Below are 10455 nucleotides of genomic sequence, written 5' to 3'. Positions count from 1 at the left end.
AAAATATAAGCCATAGTGGAAAGAGTAGGACTTAGAAACCCACGGACCTGGGTTTCAGTCTCACTAATAGTTATCAGTGGAGTATTGTGGGGTTCACTCCACTGCTCTGAGCGTCAGTTTACCCATCCTAAAAATGAGAATAACAACAGTGTCTACCTCACGGGGTTGATGTGAGGATTAACTGAGCTAATGTAGCCAAAAGGCTTATCATGGAGAACACAAGACAGCAAGATGATGATGATGATGGTGGTGGTGGTGGTGGTGATGGTGATGATTTTCTAGTGTTTCATCCAGGAAGTAGTTTGAGACTAAGGGAAGGGAACAGGGCAATTTTTTTTCTTAAACATCTTTATTGGAGTATAGTTGCTTTACAATGTTGTGTTAGTTTCTGCTGTATAACAAAGTGAACCAGCTATTTTACTCTTTATACACTCTTACAATACTTGAATGTTTAACAGTGAGATTGTGTTACTATCTACTCTGGACTGAATTGTGTCCCTTCCCCCAATTCTTACATTGAAGTCCTAACCCCACCCCACACTGTGATTGTATTTGGAAATGGGGCCTTTGGGAGATAATTAGGGTTAGATGAGGTCATGAGGTTGGCGCCCTCATAATGAGGTTTGTGCCCTTATAAGAAGAGACACCAGACTGCTCACTCTCTCCGTCTCTCTCTCTTTCTCTCTGTCCCTCTCTGTCTTTCTCTTACCATATGAGGACATGGTGAGTAGGAGGCCGTTTACCAGCCAGGAAGAGATCCCCCAGCAGAACCCGACCATGCTGGCACCCTGATATCAGACTTCCAGCCTCCTGAACTAAATAGACAAATTGTTGTTTAAGTTACCCAATATATGTTATTTGTTATGGCAACCCGAGCTGACTCAGTCACTCTCAAAATTTAAAAATACATATGCTAATAAAGACTAAAGGAGGAAAATAACCTTGTCTCAGCAGCCAAGACTGCAATGTGTCTGTTCTGCTGGGCTCTACACCCTGGCACTGCCCTCAGAGGAGGCTGCTGGACTACCTTGTGGGTGAGTACACCTGACCACGTCCCCTCTCATCCTGAGAAAATCACATCCACACAGTGGTTATGGAGGAGGACCAGGAGATGTGCCAAGCTCTCAGAGCACAGTGAGACAGACAAAAATGATCCCCCCCAACCAGGAGGGCTTGGGAGCCAGAGGACCGGCAAAGGTAGGTGACAAGCGTTCTCCTGTCGCCTGCCAGCATCCTGTGATTTAATACAGTTTGGACATTTTTCCAGCTGAGTGACAGCCGGGGCTCCAGCCACATGAAATCAGGCAGATAAAAGCCGGAGCAAAGGGCACTGAGACCTTGGCTCCCTGTCATTCTGCCGCCAGCTCTGCCAGAGCCCAGCTGGCATATTAAGTTGCTGAATCAATAAGGAAATGGATCAGGGCCGAAGGGAAAAGAGAGGCTGAGAATTCCACAAAATTTCTCCTTCTTTGAGAGTCACATGGTTACGCTGTTGTACCTTCCAGCATCAGGGAGGCCCATCCAGCGACACAGAGGAGATCCCCAGCCACTGGCAGTGGATTCTGAGCACCTACTGTGCACCAGGCCAGCACAAGGCCCCAGGGAGGCAGCAGCGACAGGACAGGCGAGGCCCTGCCCACGGATACCATCAGGAGGATGATAGTAAATCATAGACCTTCATGCTCTCTGCTCTGTGCTCACTGCTCTCACCCATTTCTCTTAACCCTTGCAGCCACTCTATGAAGGAGGATTACTGTCATCCTATTTTACAGAAAATGAAACTGAGGCTCAAAAAGACGTCACCCACTGGGACATGACCTGTGTAACAGCAGAGTCAGAACATGAGCCCAGGTCCATCTGTGCCGAGGGTATGCCCTGGCTCACCACACAGTGTGGCCTCCGTGGCATATACTAGAATATTCTAGAAGTGAGACCCAGGCCCAAGGTCTCCCCATAGTCAGGGACAGACCCCAAGTGCAATTCCTTGCACACACCCGGATAGGGGCTGGACAAGCCTTAAAGTGGTGTCTTAAATATAATGTCAATCCCGACCCCATGCCTCCTCCCTGCAGCCACCGTTTCCTTTATCTTTTCAACCCCACCCTCTTGGTTTTAACTGTTTATGCAGTACCAGTTTAGGGAGTACCCAGAGCAGGGCCTGCACACAGTAAGGCAGATGGCGTGCGGTTCTGAAAGGGACCTGGAGTCCCATGGGAGAGGGGGGGACAGGGTCTCAAGTCCCATCTTTGCTCTTCACCAGCGACAGCCCCCAGGCACTTTGCACCCAGGGTCTCCTGCCCTCCCGTGTAAGACCTGAGAGTGTCTTCACCTTCTCCAAGGCTGTGGCTGGAGTTCAAAAGAGAAAACGGGTGTAAAGCTCTCAGCACAGAGCCCGGTATTTACCAAGTTCATGATGAGATTCGTGGTTATTAAGGATGATGATACTTATAACAACTGCTTGAAAAAAACATAAAACCAGAGGTTGTTATTTCCTTCTCTTTCGAGACTTCTGCTCCCTCTTAGCATTCATTCATTGATTCATTCATTCAATCCACTCACATGAATTGGGTACCTTCCACGGCCCAGCAGGGCTCCTCCTGGGACTACAGGGGTGAAGGGGACAGGCAGGGTCCTGCCTCCTGGGACTGATAGTCCTGTGGGGAAGAGTAACGACCATCAAGGAACCAGACGAATGAATTAAACCATTGCCGGGAGTTCCCTGGCGGTCCAGTGGTTAGGACTCTGCGCTCTCACTGCTGAGGACCCGGGTTCAATCCCTGGTCGGGGAATTAAAATCCCACAAGCCTCGTGGCCAAAACAAAAACACTGCAGCCTGGGACAAGGAAAGCAAGGAAAAAATAGGATGGTGTAAAGGAGAATGATGCTTTTTCTGCCAGGATCATTCTCCTTAGCATGAGAAAGAAAACTCATGACCCATTACTCCACCAGCATTGGCAGGGCACTGAGCTCCTCGGTGACCCTTGAGCTGTCCCCTCTGTGTCCTGCAAGACCCATTCCCTGCTTGGCACACCCCCGCCCCCCGTGCAGCCCCCAAGCTCCTGATGGTTCCACAGCACCTGCTTGGTGGTGCCCCCTGCTGCCCACTGTGCCTTCTGTAGCCAACCATCCTGGGGCCCCTGCCCAGCTCTCAGCACCTCTCCATCTCACACACTGCCCGCTCTCAGCCCTGGGAGGGGAGGGCCCCTCAGGGATGGGACCATCTTGGCCCCTGGCCTTAGCCAATTGGACCAGGGCTGGACACTTGACCCAGGCCAGGCCAACCAGGCTTGGATTCAGCCTGAGAGACCCTGGCCAGTCTCTGTGGAAGGAGAGAGGGCCCCTTGGCTAGAACCCCAAGTCACCTTGTGGACTGCAGAGGGAGAGGATGGGGCAGGGATGAGGGAGGAGAAGGGGCCTGGTGCTTCCTTTCCCACAACCCAGCTGCCCCTCCCCTGGGGTCTGTGCCTCCTCCCTGCCCCCACCAGGCCATGTATTGAGCTCCTAGTTCATCACTTAAGCCAGAGAGCCTTGATTCATCTCCCCTCCCCCTCCCCTTGTGGCCAAGTCAGTGGCTTCCGTCCCACAGCCCCTCAGAGCCGCTCTGGGCTCTGTGACTTCTCTGTTACTTCGCAAGGGCCAGACTCCTGGTGTTTGCTGAAGGAGTGAGAGAATGAGTGGGTGGGTGACAAAACCTCCGAGCACCCTCCCTGTGGGTGGGGCCAGGGCCCAGGGATGCACAGACTGGGTTTGATTCAGGCTCTGCTGCTTCCTGGCCCCGCGGTCTTGACCTGATGTTTGTCCTCCCTGGGCGTCCACCTCCTCAGCGGGGAGGGTGGGTTGGGCACCCGGGTGATGTGGGGAACGTGCTGGCATGTGGCAGCTCCCAGTCAATGTCATAAGGGATGACAGATGCCAGATGTGGCCCCAGCATCCTTCTCCCTGATGCCTATTCCTAGAGTCCTCCCCAGGGGGTGAGGGGGGCTCAGGATCTGCAGGGACGCTAGAGGAAAACGCCAGGTCAGGTGGCCTAATGGCTTCTTCACTGGGAAGGGGGTGGGGCAGGGACCCCAAGCCCACCTGAGCAACCTCTGCTCTGTCCTCCCCCAGGAGTCCAGCTCAGGCCCCGATGTCCTCCTCCAGGCCTGTCAGCACCTGTCCCAAGTGTCACTATGGCCACGGGAATGTGCAGGCGGAAGGTGACCTGCCGTGGTGCCAGCTGAGGGCTGAGCAGGGCCCCACCTGCTCAGCTCTGTGGTCAGATGGCAATAGGACTGCAGGCCATGGCTGGGGGAGAGGGAGGGAGAGGAAGAGAAGAGATGTGCATGGGGGTGGGGGAGGGGAGGAAGCAGAGAAAGAGAATAATGGTTTTAGATTCAGAGAGGAGAACTTAGCCCTTTAATTCAGTGTGTGTTTTCAACGGGGTAGATTTCTTTTTAAATTATTATTATTTTTAAACCCTAAGTGTCTAAATCTGTCTTTTGCCAGGGTTCAGATTTCAGGCCCACACCATGCGCCTCCCCCTGACTCTTGCTTGGGGGGCCTGACTCACCTGTGCAGCTTTCTAGGCTGGTCCAGGTAGGGGTGGGGCTGCCCAAGACAGGTAGGATGGCCAGACCAGGTCCGCTGGGCCTCGTCCTCTGACACCCCAGGGACTGAGCACTCAGAGAGGATGGGAAAGTGGCAGGACAGCTCGCAGTTTGGGTACTTGGGGAAATCACCCCATGTCCGTGGGCCTCAGTGTGTCCTCGTGTGTAAAAGAAGATCAATTCTAAGGGGCGTGGCGGAAAGGGGAAGTGCTGTGATAATGTGGGAAGAAACATGGACTCCCCTCCCCATTTCTGATGTGAGCAGTCGCTCGGGAAATGTTGGGCTCCTATGCCTCACGCCCACGGCTCCTCCCTGCAAAGACACAGCCACTGGGAGGATGGTGCAAATAATAGAAAACCAACCCAACTTGACTTAAAATGGGAACTTAATGGCTGCAATAGCTGAAAACTCCACAGGGAGTTCCAGCTCTGACCTGGCTTCACCAGGGGTCCCCACAATCTCCCGGGACCTGGTTCCTCTGGCCTCCATCTCTCACGTCTCTCACTCCTGATGCCTCAGGGCTGGCTGTCTCAGCAGCTCTGCTGCTCTGGGCACAGGAGTCTGTTCCTAGGAGCCCAGCTCCAGCTCACACAGTTAGGCCACATACCCTAGGCTCACACAGTTAGAGCCAATCACTGTGTTCATGGCAAAAGGCATGTCCAGATCAGTGTGGGCCCAGGTCACCCCATCCTGATCTCGAAGACTGACACTGGGGGCAGGGAGTCCCTCCAAATGGAAACCAGGAGCTTTTTAGCAAAAGAAGGGGATCGGAAGCTTAGTGACCTCACACATCACTTGAGCGCTGTGAGACTCATTTACATCACAAAAGAGCAGTGGACAGTGGTAAAGACCTACAGAGCTCCTACTAAGGTGTCAACATCACTACCTGATCAGGCAGTTCTGTTCCACCTGTTCTTATCCCCATTTTACAGATAAAGAAACTGAGGTTCAGAGAGGTTAAGTGACTTGGCCTGGGGTCACACAACCAGTCCAGGGAGGAACCAGGGTGCTCTCTCAAGACCTGCTCTTAACCACCACGCTGCACTGCCTCCCTAAAGGGAAAAAGGACAGCCAGCACAGTGATACTAATGACGACAGCGTGGGGCTGTCTGAGGATGCAGTGGTGACAGCCCAGCGAGGGCAGGCCGAGCGATGGATGCTGGGAAGTTGTAGGTTCCCTGTCTCCCTGCTGTTCCAGCCCCCTAGCTCCACCCCCTCCAAGTGCTCAAGGGGATCCGCCCCACCCATCAGGGCTGCAGTGCTTCCTTCCGCTAGAAACCTTGCATTTCTATAAAAATCAAGGGGAAATGTGGCCCCAATCCCCCCCTCCTCTCTCCTTTCCCCTCCCTGTTTCTCACCTCTGGCCCCTGCTGTATCAACAAGAGGGGAGAGGAAAGTCGAGCCTCCCAGCATTTATCACTGTGGGACTAGAAGCCCAGCAACAACCTTTAAACTTTGGCGAGGGAAGAGGAGGGTGCGTGGGTCACAGTGGTGCTGAGCTGAGGTAGGAACACATGTTTCCCTGGGCAGATAGATGTGTGTCTCCGGGTGGGAGGCAGGACCTGCAGAGATGCTCACAGCCAGCGCTGGCCTGAGGTCAAGGCGGCCTCCTCGCAGGGGCTCTAGAGAGGGCAGTGCTGACACCAAGGGGGATACGTGCTGATGGGGGTTTCAGGCACAGAGGGAGGCTCTTCTGATGCCCGGAGCCTTCACTGTGCTTGCGGGTGAGCTTGACCTGCAGGGAGAGCTGATCCTACAGCTCAGAGTGGCAGAGCCAGAAAGACCCTTGGAGAAGGGGGTCACCCCTGCCTTGGGGGGCAGAGGCCACCCAAGATGGACTGAGGGCCAGGCTGCCTGCTCCCCAGCCCCATCCTCAGGCTGTATCCCTCCCTGGGCTCAGGGACCACCACTGTGGCTGGAGGAACTGGTCTGAGCCCGAGGTCTCCATCCCTACTCTGAGAACCTGAGCTTGACCATCTCTGCACTGGCCCTGGCCTGCTCTCTAATGAGGCCTCTGCCTGGGATCCGGCCCTGCTGGTCTGAGGCCCCGCTCTGCTCCTACAGCCCCTCAACACCACCACCCACCCCCAGCCCAGGCTCCCATCTACCCACCAGGTAATGGGCTGGCATTATGATCCTCAAATTACAGATGAGAAAACTAGGCTTAGAGGAGTGAGGCGGGGAGGAAAGTGCATCTCAAACCCAGGTCTCTATGGCTCCAAAGGTCAGTTCTGCACAGGCTGCTCTGCCTCAGCTTTCCAGGGCCAGGGGGCGGGGGTGGGCCAGGAATGGCCTGCAAACAGACCAAACTTGTGGGCAGAGGGGGGTCTAGGAGAGAGTGCAAGAGGGCTGGTGGAACCAGCCGGGCCTCACCCTGGATTCGCTGCTACCCCTGAACTATGCAGGGCTTGCTGGACATTCCACGTTGTTTCTTGCCTCTGCCATTTGGCTTTGACTGCTCATTCCGTTCTTCTTAAGATACCCTTCTCTCTATTTTGTCCACTTGGCAAGCTCCTATTCATCCATCAAAACCCAGATTAGAGGACTCCTCCCTGCCATTTCCCAACCCCTATAAATTCTCTTCTTTACTCTATTGCTTCTGAACTAACATCCCGTGTATAAGTCTTTATCCACTAAATTATGATTTATTTATTGCCTACTCATTCACACAGCTGGATATGAATGTTGGCAGGAGACTGGCAATCAACTGACCAGGACTGGACCCATGAATGCCCTCTGAGGCATGGTCACTCCCATCCCTGTGCCCCTGTGCCCCTGACTCTCCCCTGGCTCACGGCCCATCCCCTCACGAGATGTGGCATTTCCAAAGGGCAGGCTGAGAACCTTGACTTCTTTAGTGTCATTGTCAGCAGGGGCTGGCACAGAAAGTGCATCACAGATCCAGGAGGGGGCAGCCTTCTCCGCTTCTGGGTGGAGCCCGGCCCGCCTCTGGTGACCGGAGGCCAGGCAGCCCAGGGAGTATGAGGCCCCAGCCCGCGTGACCACAGGGGCACAGCCCACAGGACAGCCTACAGGCACCTCCACAAGCTTCCTGGGTAGAGATCAGTGAGAGCAGGAGGGGGCACAGAGGAGCCTCCACCTGTGACCATAGCTGTTGGTAGGCTGGTTTTTGAGCCCACAGGAGACACCCAAGGGACCCTCAAATTGAGGGAGAGGCTTTCAAGGGACCACAGTTCACTCAGGTGCAGGAGGGATCAGAACTGGCAAGATCAAGTTTACCTGTTAGATTCTCCCTTTTTCCACCCACAGCTGGTGAGACCCAGGGACATTCAGAGACTGTGGCCACCTAGCCTGGGGTCAGTCCCCCCACCTCACACCTGCCCCCCATCAGGTGGCCTAACACAGAGTCGGGATCTCCAATGGCCCCTGTTGGTTGAAAGGCTCCAGATCTCCCAGCTCCGGTGGCACAACGACATCTCCAGCCCTAGAGCTCTCTGCAACGGGCACAACAGTGCCCTGGTGACCCCATGCGCACACTCCGCCTACCAGATTTGTATGCAGCGCACGGAGGAGAGCGTGGCGGCTTATCTTATTTTCTTTGAACAAATCAACTTTCTGCCATAGCCAAGCAGCGTGGAGATTTCAGTGTGTACAGACATCAGAGATAGGAAAACGAATATCCAGTTTTGCGGGTTTTATTGGTCTCGCCCACGCTCACCTGCCATCGCTCCTGGGTCTCCCCTGAGGCCTAGCTGTGTTCTCAAAGCCCCATGCTGCCATCCGGGCATAAGCACCCCATGGCAACCTTGCCTCCTGTCTCTCTGTCTCTCCTCCCCTGCACCCCCTTCTCTCTCCTCTCCCTCCTCCTCCTCCCTTGCTGCTTGCCATCTCTGAGCACAGGGAAATGTGATCTCAGAAGTGTCGCCTTCCTTTAATCAAGACCTAATTCCTTATCACAGAGCTCAGAGATGGACGTTTCCAAGAAGACAAGGAAGGCACTAGTGGTGATTAACGCTTCCCTGCTCTCTGGAAAATAGGACTTAGTCCAGGATGTGGATTTTTTTTTAAGGTGCTTTACCATAGGAGATTCTGGGAGGCCAGCCCCTGGTTTAGCAGATACCCCACAAGGCAAAGCAAGAATTTGGAAGAAAGGAGCGTTGCCAAACTGAGAGACAAGAGAGAGGGTGAGCCTTGAGGCAGGGTTAGGGAGACCCCAAGCCAGGGGCAGGAGTCAGCTTGGCGCCCACTACCAGGATGCCTGGAGGTTGGGAGGGCCCTTCCTGGTTGTGTAGCTCTCCTGTCTTCCTGTCCTGCCCACATTCCTTAACCAAGCCTCCTTTGAATAAATATCTCTTCCATCCCGGAGGTGATGAGCGGCTCCTAGTGGCTGGAGTAGGAGGGCACTTTGGGGACACATGTCCTTGTGGATGGAGGAGAAGTTGAGGGTAGCTCAGAGGGAGATCAAATACCGAGTATAGGAGCTCAGGTTTTGACCCAAGGCTAGAGGAGCCACGGAGGGCTGGGGGTCTTGTGTGTGTGTGTGTGTGTGTGTGTGTGTGTGTGTGTGTGTGTGTGTGTGTGTGTGTGTGTTGCAGTGGAGGACGAGGTGGTTACGTGCTATAGGGAGGCTGCTCAGTAGGGATGGATGGGAGGGGAGCCTGAGGCAGGGGGACCAGGTACAAGGATGTTGCAGTGGTTGGGTGGGAGGTGGCAGTGACCTGGACCCAACCGGCATCCAGGGCTGCAGAGAAGGAGACAGATGCCATAATGGGGCAGCAGGTAGAGTGCATGCGACGTGGTGACTGCAGCAGGGGACGGGGAGGAGCAGAGAACAGAGCACGTACTGTGTGCTCACACCCCTTCCTTAGCCGAACTCCCCAGCCCCCTCTACGGTCAGTCTGGGCATCAACGATTCTCAGATGCACACCACATATGTCCAAGGTCACCAGATACTGTGAGGCAGTGCCATGTCCAAACCTAGAATAGGTCAAGGAACATTTCAGAGGCGGAGATGACAGAGGTGGAGGGGGTGAAAGCTGAGGGCAGAGATGTCTGCATGTTCCAGGCCGGGTCCTCTTCCCCATCCCACCCTCATGGTTCACCCTGTCTCCTAAGGGCTGACTTGCAGTTCAGGACCTGGCCCATCAGCCCCTCCCTAGCTGGTGGCCTTATCTCTCAGTTTCCTCCTCTGTCAAGTGGGTTAATGCCCCCTTCCTCCCACCCTGTTGGGCTGCAGTGAAATCGTGCCAGGATAGGAAACCGGGGGCGGCCCAGCACTGAGGTGACAGGGACCAGCATCTGTGTCCTCCTGTGCGACTGGTCCCTTCTAGGGCCAAATAGTGGGAGTTTTACCCCATTAGGTGACATTGAGTTTTACCACATCTGGTGACTTCCAGGATTTGGCACAGAGTAGGACCACAATTTATGTGGTCCGATTAGTTCATAGATTTGAATTCTGGCTCTGACACTGATCAGCTGTGTGCCCTCCAGCTGGGACCTCCCCTCTGGGGCCTCAGTTCCCTGTCTTGGAATCTGTATGGTGGAGAGTCATTTGCTCCCTGGGTTCCAAGTAAACGTCACAGTAACACAGCACCGGATGCAGGGACCCAGAACACCTGGAGGCAGAACTAGGAAGACAGACTGTGGGCGTGAAGTCAGCTGCCTCAGCGTTCACTCTTCTCCAGAGCAGGGAGACGGTGTCCCCATCCATAACGCAGGGTGCGCTAACCAACCACAGAGCTTCAGCAAGTGTCAGTGCTGCCGGCGGGAAGCTTCCTGTTAACATTAGTCGGAAGGTCAGGAGGAGGTGACGAGGAGGGGAGCTCTGTGTGGACAGAGAGTGGGCAGGCCTCCAGGGAGGTCTCAAAGGGACAGGCCCCCAGCAGGCCCAGGAGGCCCCAGCTGGGC

This window comes from Balaenoptera borealis, assembly GCF_965194805.1.
Source record: "Balaenoptera borealis genome assembly, chromosome: 1".
Classification (NCBI taxonomy): Eukaryota; Metazoa; Chordata; class Mammalia; order Artiodactyla; family Balaenopteridae; genus Balaenoptera; species Balaenoptera borealis.
Note: the sequence above shows the minus strand (reverse complement) of the source record.